Source organism: Salvelinus alpinus, chromosome 27, assembly GCF_045679555.1.
Source record: "Salvelinus alpinus chromosome 27, SLU_Salpinus.1, whole genome shotgun sequence".
Classification (NCBI taxonomy): domain Eukaryota; kingdom Metazoa; phylum Chordata; class Actinopteri; order Salmoniformes; family Salmonidae; genus Salvelinus; species Salvelinus alpinus.
The window spans coordinates 18814413-18838835 of record NC_092112.1 but is presented as its reverse complement, the minus strand read 5'-3'; the positions used below and the strand labels follow the sequence as shown (position 1 = coordinate 18838835).

At 43.6% G+C, this 24423-nt stretch overlaps 1 protein-coding gene across 1 annotated transcript in view; it reads right to left on the bottom strand.

Annotated features, from left to right (window-relative positions):
- LOC139556101 (solute carrier family 35 member F6-like) overlaps window positions 1-5541 on the bottom strand; it is a 34349-nt gene extending 28808 nt beyond the window's left edge. The window contains exon 1 of the mRNA XM_071369641.1: window positions 5523-5541. The gene's annotated coding sequence lies outside the window, so the exon portion shown is untranslated. The remainder of the gene's footprint in view (window positions 1-5522) is intronic.
- Between the last annotated feature and the right edge of the window lie 18882 nt (window positions 5542-24423).

Genomic DNA, 24423 nt, shown 5'->3' with positions numbered 1-24423 from the left:
GATAGCCAGGGGCACACTACAACACTCAGACATCATTTACAGATAGCCAGGGGCACACTACAACACTCAGACATCATTTACAGATAGCCAGGGGCACACTACAACACTCAGACATCATTTACAGATAGCCAGGGGCACACTACAACACTCAGACATCATTTACAGATAGCCAGGGGCACACTACAACACTCAGACATCATTTACAGATAGCCAGGGGCACACTACAACACTCAGACATCATTTACAGATAGCCAGGGGCACACTACAACACTCAGACATCATTTACAGATAGCCAGGGGCACACTACAACACTCAGACATCATTTACAGATAGCCAGGGGCACACTACAACACTCAGACATCATTTACAGATAGCCAGGGGCACACTACAACACTCAGACATCATTTACAGATAGCCAGGGGCACACTACAACACTCAGACATCATTTACAGATAGCCAGGGGCACACTACAACACTCAGACATCATTTACAGATAGCCAGGGGCACACTACAACACTCAGACATCATTTACAGATAGCCAGGGGCACACTACAACACTCAGACATCATTTACAGATAGCCAGGGGCACACTACAACACTCAGACATCATTTACAGATAGCCAGGGGCACACTACAACACTCAGACATCATTTACAGATAGCCAGGGGCACACTACAACACTCAGACATCATTTACAGATAGCCAGGGGCACACTACAACACTCAGACATCATTTACAGATAGCCAGGGGCACACTACAACACTCAGACATCATTTACAGATAGCCAGGGGCACACTACAACACTCAGACATCATTTACAGATAGCCAGGGGCACACTACAACACTCAGACATCATTTACAGATAGCCAGGGGCACACTACAACACTCAGACATCATTTACAGATAGCCAGGGGCACACTACAACACTCAGACATCATTTACAGATAGCCAGGGGCACACTACAACACTCAGACATCATTTACAGATAGCCAGGGGCACACTACAACACTCAGACATCATTTACAGATAGCCAGGGGCACACTACAACACTCAGACATCATTTACAGATAGCCAGGGGCACACTACAACACTCAGACATCATTTACAGATAGCCAGGGGCACACTACAACACTCAGACATCATTTACAGATAGCCAGGGGCACACTACAACACTCAGACATCATTTACAGATAGCCAGGGGCACACTACAACACTCAGACATCATTTACAGATAGCCAGGGGCACACTACAACACTCAGACATCATTTACAGATAGCCAGGGGCACACTACAACACTCAGACATCATTTACAGATAGCCAGGGGCACACTACAACACTCAGACATCATTTACAGATAGCCAGGGGCACACTACAACACTCAGACATCATTTACAGATAGCCAGGGGCACACTACAACACTCAGACATCATTTACAGATAGCCAGGGGCACACTACAACACTCAGACATCATTTACAGATAGCCAGGGGCACACTACAACACTCAGACATCATTTACAGATAGCCAGGGGCACACTACAACACTCAGACATCATTTACAGATAGCCAGGGGCACACTACAACACTCAGACATCATTTACAAACAAAGCATTTGTGTTTTGTTAGTCTGCATGATTACCAGTAGGGATGAACAGGGATAATCTCTTGATTATTGCGTGAGTTGAACCATTTTCCTGTCCTGCTAAGCATTCAAAATGTAATGAGTACTTTTGGGTGTCAGGGAAAATGTATTGAGTCAAAAGTACATCATTTTCTTCAGGAATGTAGTGAAGTAAATGTAAAAGTTGTCAAAAATATAAACAGTTAAGTAAAGTACAGACACCCCCCAAAAATACTTTAAAGGAGTTTTACTTAAGTACTTTACACCACTGCTCCCAAGTTGTCCTATAATAATGTGGCCACAGCAACTCGAGGCAGGCCCAGTTACTCAGAAAAGCTTAACCCCGCTCTCTTGCCTCCTCTTCAATCAAGCAGTTTTTCCTCGCTCACCTAGAACCTAACACTTCAATATTGACTAAATATGTATAATTTAATTTGTAAAATGATTTACCTTTTATACAGTATGTGGCATAAACACAACCAGTCACAATGTTTTATTCTGATTAGGCTTTTTCAAAAATGTCCTGTAGGCATGCGCATAAAATATCCCTGTCACGCCCTGGCCTTAGTATTCTTTGTTTTCTGTATTTTTTAGTTAGGTCAGGGTGTGACAGGGGAGATGTTTTGTGTTTTGTCTCGTATTTGGGTGGTTGTATTGTATAGGGGGTTTTTGTTGAGTGTATGGGTTTGGGTTCAGTAGAGAGGTTTAGGAAAGTCTATGGTTGCCTGGTTTGGTTCTCAATCAGAGACAGCTGTTTATTGTTGTCTCTGATTGGGAGCCATATTTAAGGCAGCCATGGGCTTTAGGTGATTGTGGGTATTTGTCTATGTTGAACGTTAGTAGCTTGTGTGTGCACTTTCGTTTATAGCTTCACAGTCTTTTGTTTTGTTAGTTTTGTTGTAAGAGTGTTTCGTTTCGTGTTACGTCTTCATCAAAATAAAAGGAAGATGTGTTTCTCACACGCTGCGCCTTGGTCCTCTCTCTCACCCAGAGACGATCGTGACAATCCCAGAAATATTCCATAAGCACAAAAAGCTAATTTCTCTCAAATTTTGTGGACAAATATGTTACCATCCCTGTTAGTGAGCATTTTTCCTTTGCCAAGATAATCCATTCACCTGACAGGTGGCATATTAAGAAGCTGATTAAAAAGCATGATAATTACACAGGTACACCTTGTGCTGGGGACAATAAAAGGCCACTCTAAAATGTGCTGTTTTGTCACACAACACAATGCCAAGTCCAATTGTCCTGAAAGAACTAGGTGTTTCAACACACACTTAATTTCTAATGGATCAATGCCTTCAAGAATGATTATATCCTGTGGTGTTTACTGTATAAGATTAAAAACAGGGAATTCAACTAGCTTGCTCTTTCTGTTTATACCATATGTTGTGTTAAGTCAGTTTCTTAGGAAGTCAGTGCTGGCCTTTTCAATTTCACAGCATTGTCGAAAATGTCTGTCCAATGTCCTTTGCACAAAAACATCCTCATTAAATTACATCTGTGTCACGCCCTGACCATAGAGATCCCTTGGGGTTCTCTGTGGTGCAAATGGTCAGAGCGTGACTAGGGGGTGTTCTAGTCTAATATTTCTATGTTGGTGTGAGTATGGTTCCCAGTTGGAGGCAGCTGATTATCGTTGCCTCTAATTGGAGATCATACTTAGTGTGGTCCTTTTCCCACCTGCATTTGTGGGATATTGTTTTGTTTTGGTTTAGTGCTATGTGCGCTACGAACTGCACGTTAGTTTATTCTTTGTTGTTTTTTGAAGGTTCACTTTAATAAATATGTGGAACTCTATTCACACTGCGCCTTGGTCCGCTCATTATGTTTACGACGAATGTGACAGAATATCCCACCACTACAGGACCAAGCAGCGTACCATGGAGGTAAAGGAGAGCTGGACATGGGAGGAAATAATGGGTGGATGCGAGACCCTTCCTTGGCGGGAGTCGCCAAGGAGTATAGGAGGCCAGCGACGACACCGGGGTCCGTGGCCACAGAAACCCCAAGATAGTTTTTTTGGGGGGGCACAAGGGGCTGTCGGTTGAGCCGAGGAGAGAGCCAGAGACTGTCGGGGAGTCGATGGAGCTGTTGGAGGAGGGAGATCAGAGAGAGATGTTGGTTAGGTGTATTCTGCAGCGCATTCGCCCTGAAGAGTGCCTTCCCAGCCCGGTATGTCATGTGCCGGTTCCTCGCACTCGCCCTGAAGAGCGTGTCATCAGTCCGATGAAACCTGTGCCGGCTCCATGCACCAGGCCTCCAGTGCGCCTCCCTAGCCCGGTACGTCCTGTGGCGGCTCCCCGCACTCGCCCTGAAGAGCGTGTCATCAGTCCGGTGCCACCTGTGCCGGCTCCACACACCAGGCCTCCAGTGCGCCTCCCCAGCCCGATACGTCCTTTGCTGGCTCCCCGCACTCGCCCTGAAGAGCGTGTCATCAGTCCGGTGCCACCTGTGCTGGCTCCACGCACCAGGCCTCCAGTGCGCCTCCCTAGCCCGGTACGTTCGTGCCGGCTCCCCGCACTCGTCCTCCAGTGCATGTGTACAGTCCGGAGTCTCCAGTGACGGTTCACAGTCCGGAACCTCCAGCGACGGTTCACGGTCCGTAGCTTCCAGCGACGGTTCACAGTCCGGAGCTTCCAGCGACGATTCACGGTCCGTAGCTTCCAGCGACGGTACACGGTCCGTAGCTTCCAGCGACGGTTCACGGTCCGGAGCTTCCAGCGACGGTCAGCGGTCCGGAGCTTCCAGCGACGGTCCATGGCCAGGAGCTTCCTGCGCCGGTGCCATGACTGGAGCCTTCCAGCCAGATCCGCGGTCTGAACGGGGGCTACGTCCCGCACCGGAGCCGCCACCCTAACCCTCCCCATCCAGCTTCAGGTTTTGCAGTCGGAGTCCGCACCTTTGGGGGGGGGAGTACTGTCACACCCTGACCATAGAGATCCCTTGGGGTTCTCTGTGGTGCAAATGGTTGGAGCGTGACTAGGGGGTGTTCTAGTCTAACATTTCTATGTTGGTGTGAGTATGGTTCCCAATTGGAGGCAGCTGATTATCGTTGCCTCTAATTGGGGATCATACTTAGTGTGGTCCTTTTCCCACCTGCGTTTGTGGGATATTGTTTTGTTTTGGTTTAGTGCTATGTGCGCTACGAACTGCACATTAGTTTATTCTTTGTTGTTTTTTGAAGGTTCACTTTAATAAATATGTGGAACTCTACTCACGCTGCGCCTTGGTCCGCTCATTATGTATACGACGAATGTGACAATCTGCATATTGTCAAAAGTACATTCACAATGTCTACATCGCTGAATGCAAATCTCACCCACTCTTTAAATCCACACAGCTCATGTTGAGCTAAAGTGTCTCTGCAGAGAAAACAATGCACCATATATCTCTCTCTCCTTATTGACAGTTTGAATTTGAACACCATTGTACAATAGAACCAAGTCCTCATGAATTCTTTAGAATATTGCATCAACATCAGTTGCATCAACTGAGCCTAAAGCATTACACAACTACATTTTATCTGTATAGAAAATGATCTGTAAAGCAGTGGGTTTCATGGAAAACAACAGGTCTGATCTTATAAGGTACCGATCTACAATTTCATATAAGAATGCATAGGTGCATTTCTGAGGTCCATCTTCAATCATGGCTAATATTTTCGGGTGAGACAACTGTTCCAAACTTTTCACTAGGAAGGTATGTAAATGAAAGAATATGTCTTTGATGGCAAGGCCACTGTACTGTACCTTTCAGCCTACATGCATTTTGCCCAATCTCCGATTCCACTATGCTAAACTGTTATTTTATGGCATGGTCCTGCATGTGTGTTGTTGAAAGTCTGGCAAATGGATCTTCAAACATATCAAATATCTCTGTTGACTGAATTCTGAAATACCATTTTGAGCTGATCCCTCAGGTTGTTGAGGTTGTTGAGTAATCCCTGGTACTGCTGCACCCCAGCCACAATGTTGTTAATGCTTCTCTGAAAAACATAAGAACAAAATAGGGAGAATTTAACATTAATCAGACACTGCTGGATCATGCAGATCATGCAAAAACATTAAAGGGAGGATGACTTGTGATGATGATATACGGTGCATTCGGAAAGTATTCAGACCTTTTGACTTTTTCATTGCAGCCTTATTCTAAAATTGATACATTTTTCTCAGAAATCTGCACACAATACCCCCTAATGACAAAACAATTTTTGGGAAATGTTTGCAAATGTATTAAAAATAAAAAACAGAAATACCTTATTTACATAAGTATTCAGGCCCTTAGCTATGAGACTTGGAATTGAGCTCAGGTGCATCCTGTTTCCATTGATCATCCTTGAGATGTTTCTACAACTTGATTGGAGTTCACCTGTGGTAAATTAAATTGATTGGACATGATTTAGAAAGGCACACACCTGTCTATATAAGATCCCACAGTTGACAGTGCATGTCAGAGTAGAAACCAAGCCATGAGGTCGAAGGAATTGTCTGTAGAGCTCCGAATCAGGATTGTGTCGAGGCACAGATCTGGTGAAGGGTACCAAAACATTTCTGCAGCATTGAAGGTCCCCAAGAACACGGTGGCCTCCATCATTCTTAAAGTTTGGAACCACCAACACTCTCACTAGAGCTGGCCGCCCGGCCAAACTGAGCAATCGGGGGAGAAGAGCCTTGGTCAGGGAACCTGATTGTCCCTCTGAAAGAGCTCCAGAGTTCCCCTGTGGAGATGGGAGAACCTTCCAGAAGGGCAACCATCTCTGCAGCACTCCACCAATCAGGCCTTTATGGTAGAGTAGCCAGACGGAAGCCACTCCTCAGCAAAAGGCACATGAGTTTACCAAAAGGCACCTAAAGGACTCTCAGACCATGAGAAATAAAATTCTCTGGTTTGATGAAACCAAGATTGAACTCTTTGGCCTGAATACCAAGCGTCACATCTGGAGGAAACCTGGCACCATCCCTACAGTGAAGCATGGTGGTGGCAGCATCATACTGTGCGGCTGTTTTTCAGCGGCAGGGACTGGGAGACTAGTCAGGATCAAGGGGAAGATGAACGGAGCAAAGTACAGAGAGATCCTTGATGAAAACCTGCTCAAGAGTGCTCAGGACCTCAGACTGGGGCGAAGGTTCACCTTCCAACAGGACAAAGACCCTAAGCACACAGCCAAGACAATGCAGGAGTGGCTCTGGCAAAAATCGCTGAATGTCCTTGAGTGGCCCAGCCAGAGCCCGGACTTAAACCCGATCAAACATCTCTGGAGAGACCTGAAAATACCTGTGCAGCAACGCTCCGCATCCAACCAAACAGATATTGAGAGGATCTACAGAGAAGAATGGGAGAAACTCCCCAAATACAGGTGTGCCAAGCTTGTAGCATCATACCCAAGAAGACGTGAGGCTTTAATCGCTGCCAAAGGTGCTTCAACAAAGTACTTAGTAAAGGGCCTGAATACTTATGTAAATGTGATATTTCATATAATATTTCCGTTTTTTTTATTTTGATAAATTTGCCAACATTTCTAAAACCCTGTTTTTGCTTAGTCATTATGGGGTATTGTGTGTAGATTGATGAGGGAAAAAAACAATTGAATACATTTTAGAATAACGCTGTAATGTAACAAAATGTGAAATGTCAAGGGGTCTGAATACTTTCTGGATACGCTGTATTTGGGCACAGCTCTTGGCCAATACTGTCCTGTACTTCTGTACTCCTGTCACATTCAAAGAAATCTTTCATCCATCCATTTTGTGACTCTACACAGAAACATAACTGCGACAGGAGGTGTATTTCTCTTGCTGTCTACACGAAAGCAGCTGCATGTCTGGCCATAATTCTGTCCTCCGAGTCCTGGCTTATGCTGCTCGCCTATGAAATCAAGAGTACAACGTTTTAGGCTACACCTTGGTGTCTGTGTGTGTATTGTGCCGGTATAGTCAAAATAGCAATTACACGAAGTACAATCTAACTGGTTTATCCACAAAGTCACTTAGCTAACTACTTAGTGGTAACGTTACCAACTTTGGGACCTCGGGTTGGAAGGAGGGGAAGCAGAGCTGCTGGAGGTAGGCCCAGAGGAAAGTGGCAATGATTCTGCTGGAACGATTAGATCCTGTGGTCCGATGGGTTAGGGTTCTCATATCTAAAGCCAGCGTATGTGACTTGTTTCAGGAAACTAGGCATATGTCATGCGTATCTACTTCACAGGAGAGGCATTTGAACTTAAATATAATGCGTTTTTGGCAGAGATGCTTTCTGGAACATGTGAACTTTAATGTGCCTTAATAACAAAAGTGTAAATAGGAATAAAATGGTTAAATTACGAGCCCAGTTGGTTTAGCCACAGAAAAAGACAGGAAAAAGACACACCTTCCCGCTAGCCATGATTGGCTGAGATAATGGATGGGCTGGACATGCAGAGAGATGAGTTCAGAATGGTGTGCCATGTAGCATGCTTCTGTCTATAACATGAGCTGCTCAGAATGTGTAGTTAATCCTTTCTAATGCAGCTCTTTTGAAAGATAACATGAAGAACTGCAAAATTGTTGCTAATGCTCTCCACTGTCTGTAGGACCGAGTTTTAAAATCAGTGGAATGTCCGGTGGAAGAAGAGTATTATAGCTAAGGTGTTTTATTGCAAATATGCGAAAGCAATCAAAAAAAGAACACACAGAAAGCTGTTGTATAAAACAAAGGATACTTAAAGTTACTAGCTCGGTATTTGAAGTTGTTATATTATCATTAGTAGTCTATCAGGTAAAAGCATATGCTTATTATTCATAATTTCTCAAATATTTATTAGCTAATCATTCAGTTGAATACGCTATGCTACAGCCATTGAATTTGTCTTTGAGCGTTAAGGGACGTTAATTGTCACGCTGGTATAAAGGGATCGGGAGACAGGCGCAGGAATGCGTGAAATTTATTTTTATTTTGCAAATTACAGCGTGCCGTGTAAAGGCACGGGGACGAAGACCAAACCAACACATATACAAAACATAGGGTAGAAACCCAAACAAAAGAGTGAGGAGTACCTCGGATAAATACACAATCGCATAATGATTATCACACGGGAGGAGACCCGTAATCATCTGCACAATATACGTGGCACAAAAGCTAAAACAACATAGCACAGGTACTCACAGGACCAACGGACATTGGAACAATAATCGACTGGACAATGGTGAACAAAGAGCACACTTATACAATTACTAATCAAATTCGAATAGGGACCAGGTGTGCGTAATGACAGTTCCGGAGGGATCCGTGACAATAATGGCTAGCGCTGTCCACAACATTATGTTATATATTTTTTATTTTTCAATCTTGAAATACAAGGGCAAATGTTATTAATCAGTGACTGAAATTTTGCAATACGTGATATTCACTTCCAGACTTGGAGACTTGGAGATTGCTCAGTGTTGTAGAATGCCTCTTTGAATAATGGGGCGTGGTTTTGGCTTAACTGCGTTGGGAAAAAGAAAGACGAGTGACAATGATTGAATGTAAGGGTCACCCCATTATCAAACATATAACGGTGAAAGACAGCTATGTTATTCCATTCAGTACGATATTTTATTACGACAGATATCTCTATTTTGGTTTGTGTTTTACCGTGAATTTGTGAATTTAATTGTTTAAAACATTTAAAAACATGCACAATCAACTGTATAGATGTGACAAACTCCCCGTGGTTTGAGAATGAGATTGTACTGTCCACAAGCTAGACAAGAAGCGCACCTGCCACCCAACATTCCTTTTCAAATCCAGCAAGTTCAACTTTCTAGTTCAACTGTCATTAACAGCAGCCATGACATTGTGTGTGTGCCTGTGCAAACATTATAGATTTATCAGCAAACGTCTACATCAAGTCATGGACAGATTGGATGATATTTCAATTGCAACCCTTCAAAGTAAACTGTTGATTTTAATTTTTATCTAAGTTAGCTAGCTAGCTAACGTTAACGTTATTTATAAACTGGGTGGTTGAAGCACTGATTGCTGATTAGCTGACAGTGGTGGTATATTAGACCGTATACCACGGGTACGACAAACCATTTATTTTTACTGCTCTAATTACGTTGGTAACCAGTTTACAATAACAATAAGGCACCTCAGGGGTTTGTGGTATATGGTCAATATATCATGGCTACGGGCTGTATACAGGCACTTCGTGTTGTGTCATGCATAAGAACAGCTCTTAGCCGTGGTATATTGGCCATATACCAAAATCAAATCAAATGTATTTATATAGCCCTTCTTACATCAGCTGATATATCAAAGTGGTGTACAGAAACCCAGCCTAAAACCCCAAACAGCAAGCAATGCAGGTGTAGAAGCACAGTGGCTAGGAAAAACTCCCTAGAAAGGCCAAAACCTAGAGAGGAACCATGCTATGAGGGGTGTCCAGTCCTCTTCTGGTCATGTTCCATTCTAGTTAATGTTGGCAAGATGGTGTCGCAAGTCATTTCAAGCAAAGACCATTTAACCAAGAAATGATAGCTAACATTAGCTAGTTCTTCAGCCAGTTTAATTTCATGTGGCATCTGTATGTGCCTTTTAAAATTCCCCATTATGTTGATATCAGCTGTGAAATATAACTTTATTCTGTAAATTTGCGTTTTATTTTATGTCAAATGCTCTAGTTGCAAAGTTGCAAAAACCATGAAACTTACTGACCAGCTAACATTAGCTACCTAATTAGCTAGCTAGTGAACTAACCTATTAGCTACCACGATATTGCTAATGTCAGCATGGTAATGTTATCATTACTAGCTAACCGTTAGCAAAATGGCATCGCAGGGGTTATCAAAATGGAAATGGGTACGGTTGGGTACTTCCAGAGTAACACGTTGTAACTAAGGACATTGATGTCTACTTAATTGGACGTATTTATTTCAGCTGCCAATATCACTGAAGACCTGTTGCCAAGCCTCTCCTGTGATGATATCAGAGATCTCTTACCAGGTCCAGAACATTTCTTAAGGAGAAAAGCCATATTGCAAGTGGCTCATCAGGATCACGAGGAAAGATTTCAATTTACACCAGCTAGTACACTTATTATTGCTATAAATGTTCGCAGCTCTTAATTTCATTTCAAACAACGTAGAAAACCACATTTATTGCCTAAAATGCAATGTCTATCTGATGCATGTTTTTACAGGGACCAGATTTAGATCAGCAAAATGTGAGACCTTGTGCACAAGGCACCTCCAGTACCAGACCCAGTGACCCCAGCACTCTCCGGTCCAGTAATCCCAGCACCTCCAGAACCAATGGCAGGGACCCCAGTACTCCCTGGTTCAGTAACCCAAATACCTCCACCAGAGCCAATGGATGTGCCTCCACTCACAGGTCCCGTTTTATATCCAGGCCCAGTGATAATGAAAGGTGTCCCTCCAAAAGCATGAAGTTACCCAGCCCAGAATATGTCATCTACACAGACAAGGAGTTAGAGCAAGCCAGAAGATATTACTTTGAAAAGCAGCTTGTTGGGCAAGAGCAAGATTGCACACTCTCAAAATAACTTGGCTGTTGTCTACTCTGTAACACGATAACCAACATAATATCCATAATACGAGCTACAATAGAGGACTTCAAGTATCCATCGAAGCGTAAAGTAAATTCAATGGCCAAACGACTGGTAGAATATTACCCTATGCTGAATTAAAACCATTTTCCTGTCCTGCTAGGCATTCAAAATGTAACAAGTACTTTTGGGTGTCAGGGAAAATGTATGGAGTAAAAAGTACATTATTTTCTTCAGGAATGTAATGAAGTAAAAGTAAAAGTCATCAAAAATATAAATAGTAAAGTACAGATACCCCTCAAAAATACTTAAGTAATAGTTTAAAGTAGTTATACTTAAGTACTTTACACCACTGATTGTAAATATGAATGGGTGAGTGATCATCTTGTATACTGCTATTCCGTCTAATCATTGTGGATGTGGCTATTCAGTAATTAACAGCAGTAATCTCTGCATTGTTGCGTCATGTGCATTTAAAGGGATACTTCGGGATTTTGGCAATGCAGACCTTTATCTACTTCCCCAGAGTTAGATGTCTCTGTGTCCAGTATGAAGGAAGTTGGAGGTAGCTAACTAGCATTAGCGCAATGACTGGAAGTCCATGGATATCTGCTAGCACGCTATTAGATACCCATAGACTTCTAGTCGTCATGCTAACGCTAGTTAACAATTGTGCTAGCACTAGTTAGCAACTTCCTTCAAACTGCATGCAGAGACATAAATAGTATCCACAAGTTCATCTGACTCTGGGAAAGTAGATAAAGGGCCTCATTGCCAAATCTCGAAGTATCCGTTTAAAGGGAGACATATCATGTGTCATGAATATGTATGAACTTTCCAATTTGTAAGTCGCTCTGGATAAGAGCGTCAGCTAAATGACTTAAATGACACAAAACTGTCTCCAGACTACTGATGAAGAGACTACAGAATGTTTGGACCTCTCAGAAGACCAAGGACAGAAAGACAAAGGATGCTACACCTGGAAAGAAGCCCAAGGACGCCACACTTGGAAAAAAGACCAAGGGCCCTACACCTGAAAGGGAGAAGAAATAGCGGCCTCAGTTTGGATCTGGATTGAACGACAGCATCCATGATGCATCAACCGATGACTATGACTGCAGTTGTGTTGGCTCCACGGTGCTTCTTGGCAAGTCCCAATTTAGATCCAGCACCCCAGAGAGTGAAGAGCACGATGATGATAATACTCTGTTTACAAACAACACATTTAAATCTTGTGTCAACTCAAACATTAAGAAGCTGTCACTGTTTTGGAATATGCCCTTATCGGGCTGTTGCACTGTCCGCTGGTTTATAGTTTAAAAAGAGTTTAAACTCAAAAGGCTAAACTTGATTGCTCTCAGCACTCGGGCCTAGGGCTGATTTCCAAACTAGTCCCTAAACCCCTCAAACTCAACTCTGGACCTCGAAGCCATTTACACTGCATTTTTAACTGTTTCCTCTAATCAGGGACTGATTTAAACCTGGAACTCCAGGTGTGTGCAATTCATTATCAGGTACAGTATCATTATTCTTATCTGATAAAGGTTACTATCACAATGGCAGCACTTAAACATTTTCTCACATCATGTGAATACCCAGATAGGTGTTCAAGTGACCACAAGGTGGAAACCGGTCGCATTCCGCTTCGCTCCTCAGGTAGTATCACATTTTCACATTCTCATTTCATTTCATTACATTTCATTACAGTACAACGGTTTGATTTGTTTAATCTTAGCTAGCTACTTAGCCGTCTTTGTATCAAAGATAATTGCGTAGCTAGCCAGCTATTCTTCGTTCTTTTAACGTAACTTTTAACGTAACGTAGTCAACACTGCTACCTAGCCAGCTAGCCACCGAACAGCAACACTGTAGTAACTATTACATTCAACGGAACGACTCGATTAGTGTAGTGTTAGCTAGCTACATAGTTGTCTTTGCTGTCTTTGTTTCTAAGATAACTGCGTAGTTTAGACTAATTCGGTTAGCTAGCCAGCTATTTTTCGTCCTTTTAACGTAACGTAACGTAGTCAACACTGCTCGCTAGCCAGCTAGCCACCGAATAGCAACACTGTAGAAACTATTACATTCAACGGATCAACGGAACGATTGATTAGTGTAGTGTTAGCTAGCTACATAGTTGTCTTTGCTGTCCTTGTATCTAAGACAATTGTGTAGTTTATACTAATTAACGAGCCAGTTACCGAGGTTACATAGCTAGCTACCGTGGTTACCTAGCCAGCGATACTCTCAAACAAAGTCAACAACGCAGCCACTGCTAGCTAGCCCACTTCCGCAGTACTGTATCATTTTAATAATTTTGGTCAATAAGATTTCTGCAACGCAAGCTTAACTTTCTGAACATTCGAGACGTGTAGTTCACTTGTCATTCCAATCTCCTTTGCATTAGCGTAGCCTCTTCTGTAGCCTGTCAACTATGTGTCTGTCTATCCCTGTTCTCTCCTCTCTGCACAGACCATACAAACGCTTCACACCGCGTGGCCGCGGCCACCCTAACCTGGTGGTCCCAGCGCGCACCACCCACGTGGAGTCCCAGGTCTCCGGCAGCCTCTGGAACTGCCGATCTGCGGCCAACAAGGCAGAGTTCATCTCAGCCTATGCTTCCCTCCAGTCCCTCGACTTCTTGGCACTGACGGAAACATGGATCACCACAGATAACACTGCTACTCCTACTGCTCTCTCCTCGTCTGCCCACGTGTTCTCGCACACCCCGAGAGCTTCTGGTCAGCGGGGTGGCGGCACCGGGATCCTCATCTCTCCCAAGTGGTCTTTCTCCCTTTCTCCCCTTACCCATCTGTCTATCGCCTCCTTTGAATTCCATGCTGTCACAGTTACCAGCCCTTTCAAGCTTAACATCCTTATCATTTATCGCCCTCCAGGTTCCCTTGGAGAGTTCATCAATGAGCTTGATGCCCTGATAAGCTCCTTTCCTGAGGACGGCTCACCTCTCACAGTTCTGGGTGACTTTAACCTCCCCACGTCTACCTTTGACTCATTCCTCTCTGCCTCCTTCTTTCCACTCCTCTCCTCTTTTGACCTCACCCTCTCACCTTCCCCCCCTACTCACAAGGCAGGCAATACGCTTGACCTCATCTTTACTAGATGCTGTTCTTCCACTAACCTCATTGCAACTCCCCTCCAAGTCTCCGACCACTACCTTGTATCCTTTTCCCTCTCGCTCTCATCCATCACTTCCCACACTGCCCCTACTCGGATGGTATCGCGCCGTCCCAACCTTCGCTCTCTCTCCCCCGCTACTCTCTCCTCTTCCATCCTATCATCTCTTCCCTCTGCTCAAACCTTCTCCAACCTATCTCCTGATTCTGCCTCCTCAACCCTCCTCTCCTCCCTTTCTGCATCCTTTGACTCTCTATGTCCCCTATCCTCCAGGCCGGCTCGGTCCTCCCCTCCTGCTCCGTGGCTCGACGACTCATTGCGAGCTCACAGAACAGGGCTCCGGGCAGCCGAGCGGAAATGGAGGAAAACTCGCCTCCCTGCGGACCTGGCATCCTTTCACTCCCTCCTCTCTACATTTTCCTCTTCTGTCTCTGCTGCTAAAGCCACTTTCTACCACTCTAAATTCCAAGCATCTGCCTCTAACCCTAGGAAGCTCTTTGCCACCTTCTCCTCCCTCCTGAATCCTCCTCCCCCTCCTCCCCCCTCCTCCCTCTCTGCAGATGACTTCGTCAACCATTTTGAAAAGAAGGTCGACGACATCCGATCCTCGTTTGCTAAGTCAAACGACACCGCTGGTTCTGCTCACACTGCCCTACCCTGTGCTCTGACCTCTTTCTCCCCTCTCTCTCCAGATGAAATCTCGCGTCTTGTGACGGCCGGCCGCCCAACAACCTGCCCGCTTGACCCTATCCCCTCCTCTCTTCTCCAGACCATTTCCGGAGACCTTCTCCCTTACCTCACCTCGCTCATCAACTCATCCTTGACCGCTGGCTACGTCCCTTCCGTCTTCAAGAGAGCGAGAGTTGCACCCCTGCTGAAAAAACCTACACTCGATCCCTCCGATGTCAACAACTACAGACCAGTATCCCTTCTTTCTTTTCTCTCAAAAACTCTCGAACGTGCCGTCCTTGGCCAGCTCTCCCGCTATCTCTCTCAGAATGACCTTCTTGATCCAAATCAGTCAGGTTTCAAGACTAGTCATTCAACTGAGACTGCTCTTCTCTGTATCACGGAGGCGCTCCGCACTGCTAAAGCTAACTCTCTCTCCTCTGCTCTCATCCTCCTAGACCTATCGGCTGCCTTCGATACTGTGAACCATCAGATCCTCCTCTCCACCCTCTCCGAGTTGGGCATCTCCGGCGCGGCCCACGCTTGGATTGCGTCCTACCTGACAGGTCGCTCCTACCAGGTGGCGTGGCGAGAATCTGTCTCCTCACCACGTGCTCTCACCACTGGTGTCCCCCAGGGCTCTGTTCTAGGCCCTCTCCTATTCTCGCTATACACCAAGTCACTTGGCTCTGTCATAACCTCACATGGTCTCTCCTATCATTGCTATGCAGACGACACACAATTAATCTTCTCCTTTCCCCCTTCTGATGACCAGGTGGCGAATCACATCTCTGCATGTCTGGCAGACATATCAGTGTGGATGACGGACCACCACCTCAAGCTGAACCTCGGCAAGACGGAGCTGCTCTTCCTCCCGGGGAAGGACTGCCCGTTCCATGATCTCGCCATCACGGTTGACAACTCCATTGTGTCCTCCTCCCAGAGCGCTAAGAACCTTGGCGTGATCCTGGACAACACCCTGTCGTTCTCAACTAACATCAAGGCGGTGGCCCGTTCCTGTAGGTTCATGCTCTACAACATCCGCAGAGTACGACCCTGCCTCACACAGGAAGCGGCGCAGGTCCTAATCCAGGCACTTGTCATCTCCCGTCTGGATTACTGCAACTCGCTGTTGGCTGGGCTCCCTGCCTGTGCCATTAAACCCCTACAACTCATCCAGAACGCCGCAGCCCGTCTGGTGTTCAACCTTCCCAAGTTCTCTCACGTCACCCCGCTCCTCCGCTCTCTCCACTGGCTTCCAGTTGAAGCTCGCATCCGCTACAAGACCATGGTGCTTGCCTACGGAGCTGTGAGGGGAACGGCACCTCAGTACCTTCAGGCTCTGATCAGGCCCTACACCCAAACAAGGGCACTGCGTTCATCCACCTCTGGCCTGCTCGCCTCCCTACCACTGAGGAAGCACAGTTCCCGCTCAGCCCAGTCAAAACTGTTCGCTGCTCTGGCACCCCAATGGTGGAACAAACTCCCTCACGACGCCAGGACAGCGGAGTCAATCACCACCTTCCGGAGACACCTGAAACCCCACCTCTTCAAGGAATACCTAGGATAGGATAAAGTAATCCTTCTGACCCCCCCCCCCCCCCTTAAAAGATTTAGATGCACTATTGTAAAGTGGTTGTTCCACTGGATGTCATAAGGTGAATGCACCAATTTGTAAGTCGCTCTGGATAAGAGCGTCTGCTAAATGACTTAAATGTAAAATGTAAATGTAAATGGATGCATGTTGGAATGTTTTGCTAACTGTTCTTATCTGGTACAAGTTACTATCCCAAACATACAGGCAGCTCTTAACCTTTTTTGCACACCATGCAAACCCGGGATGCATGAGTGTTATAATGTTTTAAATGATCTGATACAAGTGACTATCACAAACATACAGGCATTGCTCCTACCTCCTTTTTTGTGTATGTATATACAGCGTTAGAAGGCTGCTGTCAAGCTTAGCCATGAACACGCTGAATTCAAATGTAACCTTAAATAATACAATACTATGTCAAAGAAATTGATTAATGTGACTCTTTTTAAAGCAATTTTATTTCTAATGACTTGATTCAAGTATTAATGTGTCAATTTAAGATTTCAAATAATAGAAATATAATCTTATTAAATATTCTAGTATTAAGTACTTGTGCCTTATTATTGTGCAATGAAACTGTATCTATGTTGCTTATATATTGTGGATAAAGAGTTACATGTCTAACAGAACAGAGTGTTCTTTAATGGAAGCCTCTCCAACATAATCCAGTTAGAATCAGGAATTCCCCAAGGCAGCTGTCTAGGCCCATTACTTTTTGCAATCTTTACTAATGAATTGCCACTGGCTTTGTGCAAAGCCAGAGTGTCTATGTATGCTGATGACTCAACACTATACATGTCAGCTACTACAGTGACTGAAATGACTGCAACACTTATCAAAGAGATGCAGTTAGTTTCAGAGTGGGTGGCAAGGAATAAGTTAGTCCTAAATATTTCTAAAACTAAAAGCATTGTATTTGGGATAAATCATTCACTAAACCCTAAACCTCAACTAAATCTTGTAATAAATAATGTGGAAATTGAGCAAGTTGAGGTGACTAAACTGCTTGGAGTTACCCTGGATTGTAAACTGTCATGGTCAAAACAAATTGATACAACAGTAGCTAAGACGGGGAGAAGTATGTCCATAACAAACCGTTACTTTACCTTCTTAACAGCACTATCAACAAGGCAGGTCCTACAGGCCCTAGTTTTGTCGCACCTAGACTACTGTTCAGTTGTGTGGTCAGGTGCCACAAAAAAGGACTTAGGAAAATTGCAATTGGTTCAGAACAGGGCAGCGTGGCTGGCCCTTGGATGTACACAGAGAGCTAATATTTATAATATGCATGTCAATCTCTCCTGGCTCAAAGTGGAGGAGAAATTGACTTCATCACTACTTGTGTTTATGAGAGGTATTGACATGTTGAATGCACCGAACTGTCTGTTTGAACTACTGGTGCACAGCTCAGACACCCATGCATACCCCACAAGACATGCCACAAAAGGTCTCTTCACAGTCCCCAAGTCCAGAATAGACTATGGAAGGTGCACAGTACACTACATAGAGCCATGACTACATGGAACTCTATTCCACATCAAGTAACTGTAAAATTATATGTAAAAAAACACCTTATGGAACAGCGGGGACTGTGAAGCAACACAAACATAGGTACAGACACATGCATACACACACACACACACACACATGATAACATATGCACTATACACACATGTACACATGGATTTTATACTGTAGATATCTGGTAGTTGTGGAGTATGGGCCTGAGGACACACTGTGTTGTGAAATCTGTGAATGTATTGTAATGTTTTTAAAATTGTATTTATTTAATTTTTATTTCACCTTTATTTAACCAGGTAGGCTAGTTGAGAACAAGTTCTCATTTGCAACTGCGACCTGGCCAAGATAAAGCAAAGCAGTTCGACACATACAACAACACAGAGTTACACATGGAATAAACAAACATTCAGTCAATAATACAGTAGAAAAAGCTATATACAGCATGTGCAAATGAGGTAGGATAAGAGAGGTAAGGCAATAAATAGGCCATGGTGGCGAAGAAATTACAATATAGCAATTAAACACTGGAATGGTAGGATGTGCAGAAGATGAATGTGCAAGTAGAGATACTGGGGTGCAAAGGAGCAAGATAAATAAATAAATACAGTATGGGGATGAGGTAGATTGGATGGGCTATTTACAGATGAGCTATGTACAGGTGCAGTGATCTGTGAGCTGCTCTGACAGCTGGTGCTTAAAGCTAGTGAGGGAGGTAAGAGTCTCCAGCTTCAGAGATTTTTACAGTTCGTTCCAGTCATTGGCAGCAGAGAACTGGAAGGAGAGTCGACCAAAGGAAGAATTGGCTTCGGGGGTGACCAGTGAGATATACCTGCTGGAGCGCGTGCTACGGGTAGGTGCTGCTATGGTGACCAGTGAGCTGCGATAAGGCGGGGCTTTACCTAGCAGAGACTTGTAGATGACCTGGAGCCAGTGGGTTTGGCGACGAGTATGAAGCGAGGGACAGCCAACGAGAGCATACAGGTCGCAGTGGTGGGTAGTATATGGGGCTTTGGTGACAAAACGGATGGCACTGATAGTCTGCATCCAATTTGCTGAGTAGAGTGTTGGAGGCTATTTTGTAAATGACATCGCCGAAGTCAAGGATTGGTAGGATAGTCAGTTTTACGAAGGTATGTTTGGCAGCATGAGTGAAGGATGCTTTGTTGCGAAATAGGATGCCGATTCTAGATTTCATTTTGGATTGGACATGTTTAATGTGAGTCTGGAAAGAGAGTTTACAGTGTAACCAGACACCTAGGTATTTGTAGTTGTCCACATATTCTAAGTCAGAACCGTCCAGAGTAGTGATGCTGGACGGGCGGGCAGGTGCGGGCAGCGATCAGTTGAAGAGCATGCATTTAGTTTTACTTGCATTTATGAGCAGTTGGAGGCCACGGAAGGAGAGTTGTATGGCATTGAAGCTCATCTGGAGGTTAGTTAACACAGTGTCCAAAGAAGGGCCAGAGGTATACAGAATGGTGTCGTCTGAGTAGAGGTGGATCAAAGAATCACCAGCAGAGAGAGCGACATCATTGATGTATACAGAGAAGAGAGTCGGCCCGAGAATTGAACCCTGTGCCACCCCCATAGAGACTGCCAGAGGCCCTCCGATTTGACATACTGAACTCTATCGGAGAAGTAGTTGGTGAACCAGGCGAGGCAATCATTTGAGAAACCAAGGCTGTTGAGTCTGCCAATAAATTGTGATTGACAGAGTCGAAAGCATTAGCCAGGTCAATGAATACGGCTGCACAGTAATGTCTCTTATAGATGGCGGTTTTGATACCGTTTAGGACCTTGAGCGTGGCTGAGGTGCACCCATGACCAGCTCTGAAACCAGATTGCATAGCGGAGAAGGTACGGTGAGATTCGAAATGGTTGGTAATCTGTTTGTTAACTTGGCTTAGAAAGGCAGGTTAGAATAAACTGCCTTAATTTTGCCTGACCCCAGGAAGAGTATCTGCTGCCTTGGCAGCAGCTAATGGGCATCCATAATAAATACAAATACAAATATCAAGTAAAAAAATCCCTTTTTACTACTTTTGAGATCACTAGCGCTTTCTCAACAACTAGCTTCTACTTATTTCAAGAACTCTTGTCGAGTGAAATTTGCTCATGCCATTGCCAGAATGTTTTACTTAATTCAAGCAGTTGTTTCCCCATTCTATGTTTAAAAAAAATATTTTTGAGGATGGATTTTTAGCAGTGCAGATGTAATGAAATTGGCAGCCCTCTATATCCCTTAGAGAATATGTAAACAATCAGTCTGCATCATCGTAATAACTGTTATTTTCAACTGAGGCATGCCGAAGCATTCCTGGATGCCATTTTCCGAGGAGATCAGAGATTCAAATTGGAAAGGCATTCAAACTCAACTGAACACGCACTGTGGACACGGTCATCATTGCCAAAGCTTGAAATCTCAGGTGGCTGTTGACATAAAAGGGAAAAGAAGGGGATAAAGGCTGGATGCAGAGAGAGGGAGAGAAAATACAACATGATGGCAAAGTCTTCTATGTAACCCTCAGGCCAGTGTAAAAAAAATCTAATCAGTAAATCAGATGAAAATGCGTAAAGAGGAGATAAAACGGCCTCTTCGTGTTGTAGAAGAATAACATTGGTCCTGTCTTTGTCAGTTGCTTTATAACTGTGTCACATTCCTGAAGTTGTTTGTCCGTGTTTTGCTTTCTCAGCCGCAAGTGCGATCTCACGTTTCCATATTTGGCTGTGAAGACTGCGACAGATATCTCTCCAAGTTGGAGAGTGAGCTCACCTAATTTAGTTGGATCTTAAATCTCCAATGGCAAAACACAAACTCTGCAGCCCTCAAATCTCGGTACTGCAAAAAACATTAAAGGGATAATTTGACAAAATTACATATTTAGAGAAACTATCTAAGTCAGTGTCAACTGTTAAGAATGTTTTTAATTTCATGCCCAAATCATCTCTTGAATGAATTGTGTTGCTCAAGGCCTTGGTTTGAGGTTATTTTGAAATTATATGTAATTTTGCTGAACTGTCACTTTAATGGTGTTATATTAACAAGTTAGGTTTTGTGTGTTTGAGTCACATGGAGAATCTCAATTGCATACTCCTTGCGTCTTCTCTCGTCTCCTTCTGAAAACCCATTGGATGAGAAAGCCAGAGGTCCGTCCCAGATTTCATTGTCGGAGACAATGACAGGACTGATTCTAAGCAATTAGCCACTATTGTCTTTCAGACCTTCTCTCTCTCTCATACACTCTCTCACATGTAATAGGCCTACTCTATTATAAACTATTGTCACATGGCCTTCATGTATTGTCCAACAAGAGCATCACACACTCAACGGTACACAGGTAACAAAAGTTGATCAGCACATGAGACAGCCAACCCCTGGTTAGTGTGTCTAATCATCATGCATCAGCCAAAGTCACAGCAGGTTGTCATTGGTTATGCAATCACTCTCCAGTGGTTCTCTATGTACTTTTGGATAAAATCGATGCTCTCAAGTTCTCGTGTTTGCCAGAGGAGGCTGTTGAATGCACTTGTCCATGAGAGAATCACTGTGCAGGCATCAGCGCATCCCCGAAGAGATGGCAGAAAGAAACAACAACAACATAGGCCAAGGGCGAAATTGTGGTGCAGGAACGAACGGTAGACAGGGGACAATGGGGGGGGGGGTACTGCCCCAGATTATTAAAAACATTTTCAAACGCATTTCCTACAATTCTACACAGTTTTACATGACTTATTATGCCTATCTTTAGGGGTTATTTTGAGGGGTATATGGAGGAGTATTTTGAAAATTCAGTATAAGTGGAAAGATAAGTGGAAGGCCCACATTTCTTTCCTGCATTTCAATACATCTAGCCATGTGGCAGAGATAATTTTTTTCCATTTTATAATGCTATTCTACACATTTTGTCATGAATCTGAGAGAAAATATTGCAGTTTTAAAGCAAATTTTCTTCTACTCCACACATTTTGACATGAGGTTGAGAGGAAACTGTTCGGTAGAAATCTCACTTTCAAAAGTTAATATTCTCTTAATTCATACCCAAATAATGTTGTTGACTCATCCTATACTCTTATTTGTGGCCAAAGCATACATTGGAGAAAAAACACTTGTATCTCAAAAATGCTTGCTATTTCGTCACTGAGGATGATGTCAACCTCCTGAGGAGGATGAGCTGGCCAATCGGTGGTCTACTCACATTAACATTTTTAATGACTACACCCACACCATTCTGTTGAGCAGTGCTAGAAAAAGTACCCAATTGTGAGACTTGAGTAAAAGTATAATTACCTTAATAGAAAGTTACTCAAGTAAAAGTTAGTCACCCAGTAAAATACTACTTGAGTAAAAGTCTAAAAGTATTTGGTTCTAAATATACGTAGGCATGTAATTGCTACTTAAGTATCAAAAGTAAAAGTATAAACAATTTCAAATTCCTTATACTAAGCAAAGCAGACGGCGCGATTTTCTTGTTTAAAAATGTACAGATATCCAGGGGCACACCCAGACGTCATTTACAAATGATGTATTTGTGTTTAGTGAGTCCACCAGATCAGAGACAGTAGGGATGGCCACATGTTCTCTTGATAAGTGCCTGATTTGGACCATTTTCCTGTCCTGCTAAGCATTCAAAATGCAACGAGTACTTTTGGGTGTCAGGGAAAATGTATGGAGTAAAAAGTACATTATTTTCATTAGGAATGTAGTGATATAAAAGTAAAAGTTATCCCAAAAAATAAATAGTAAAGTAAAGTACAGATATCCCAAAAAAACTACTTAAGGTGTACTTTGAAGTATTTTTACTAAAGTACTTTACACCACTGCTGTTGAGGTATGCCCACACCATTCCAACAAAGAAAAGTACAATTTCTTACCAATCTCTACAGCTTCCATCCAAAAACAAATCTTGTGAAATGACATCAACACATACTGGAGGAGTTGCTGGCTAGCTACAAGTATCTAGCTTAGGTAACGAACTGAGCTAGACATGGGATGCATGACCGGAATGACACATCGATGAAACACCAGTAAAAAGTTTGGACACACCTACTCATTCAAGGGTTTTTCTTTATTTTTACTATTTTCTACATTGTAGAATAATAGTGAAGACATCAAAACTATGAAATAACACATATGGAATCATGTAGTACCCAAAAAAAGTGTTAAAGAAATCTAAATATATTTTATATTTGAGATTCTTCAAAGTAGCCACACTTTGCCTTGATGACAGCTGATGAGTCCAAATTAGATCTTTTTGGTTCCAACCGCTGTGTCTTAGTGAGACACAGAGTAGGTGAACGGATTATCTCTGCATGTGTAGTTCCCACCGTGAAGCATGGAGGAGGAGGTGTGATGGTGTGGGGGTGCTTTGCTGGTGACACTGTCAGTGATTTATATAGAATTCAAGGCACACTTAACCAGCATGGTTACCACAGCATACTACAGCAATACGCCATCCCATCTGGCTTGCACTTAGTGGGACTATCATTTGTTTTTCAACAGGACAATGACACAACACACCTCCAGGCTGTGTAAGGGCTATTTTGCCAAGAAGGAGAGTGATGGAGTGCTGCATCAGATGACCTGGCCTCCACAATCATCCAACCTCAACACAATTAAGATGGTTTGGGATGAGTTGGACCGCAGAGTGAAGGAAAAGCAGCCAACAAGTGCTCAGCATATGTGGGAACTCCTTCAAGACTGTTGGAAAAGCATTCCAGGTGAAGCTGGTTGAGAGAATTCCAAGAGTGTGCAAAGCTGTCAGCAAGGCAAAGGGTGGCTACTTTCAAGAATCTCAAATATAAAATATATTTTGATTTGTTTAACACTTTTTTGGGTACTACAATAACACAATAACATTTATGAAAAAATCTGAATGATTTATGACATGTATGACATGTAAAGAAAACCTATGCATATTATATGAATCAAAACATGTTTGCATGAAATATTGCATGAGAATCCATTCCGTTAAGCGTTATCTCATTATTTATTTACTTATTTATTTATTCTCTATTGCCATCAATTGTGAAGGACTACTGTCCTTTTCAGTCTCCAATGTTGTGTGTGAATTTCACTGGATCGTGTTGAATCAGGTCTGGCTAGTTATCTAACCTCCTCAACGCGAGCGGTAACACGATACAGAGAGCTGGAGCTGTTGAGCGGGCTTCCACAACATCTTCGGGGAGGACACCTAATCATAACTGACCCAGGAGCAACGCGGCATGTTTGACGCTAATAGGCGGTGAAGTGCGAAACATTTCAGTGCTCAGCACTCAGTGGTACTCCCTTTGAAAGAAAGTGCAGTAAGCACCGTTGCCATGGAGTCATTAGGAATTTTGTGGTTGTATAAT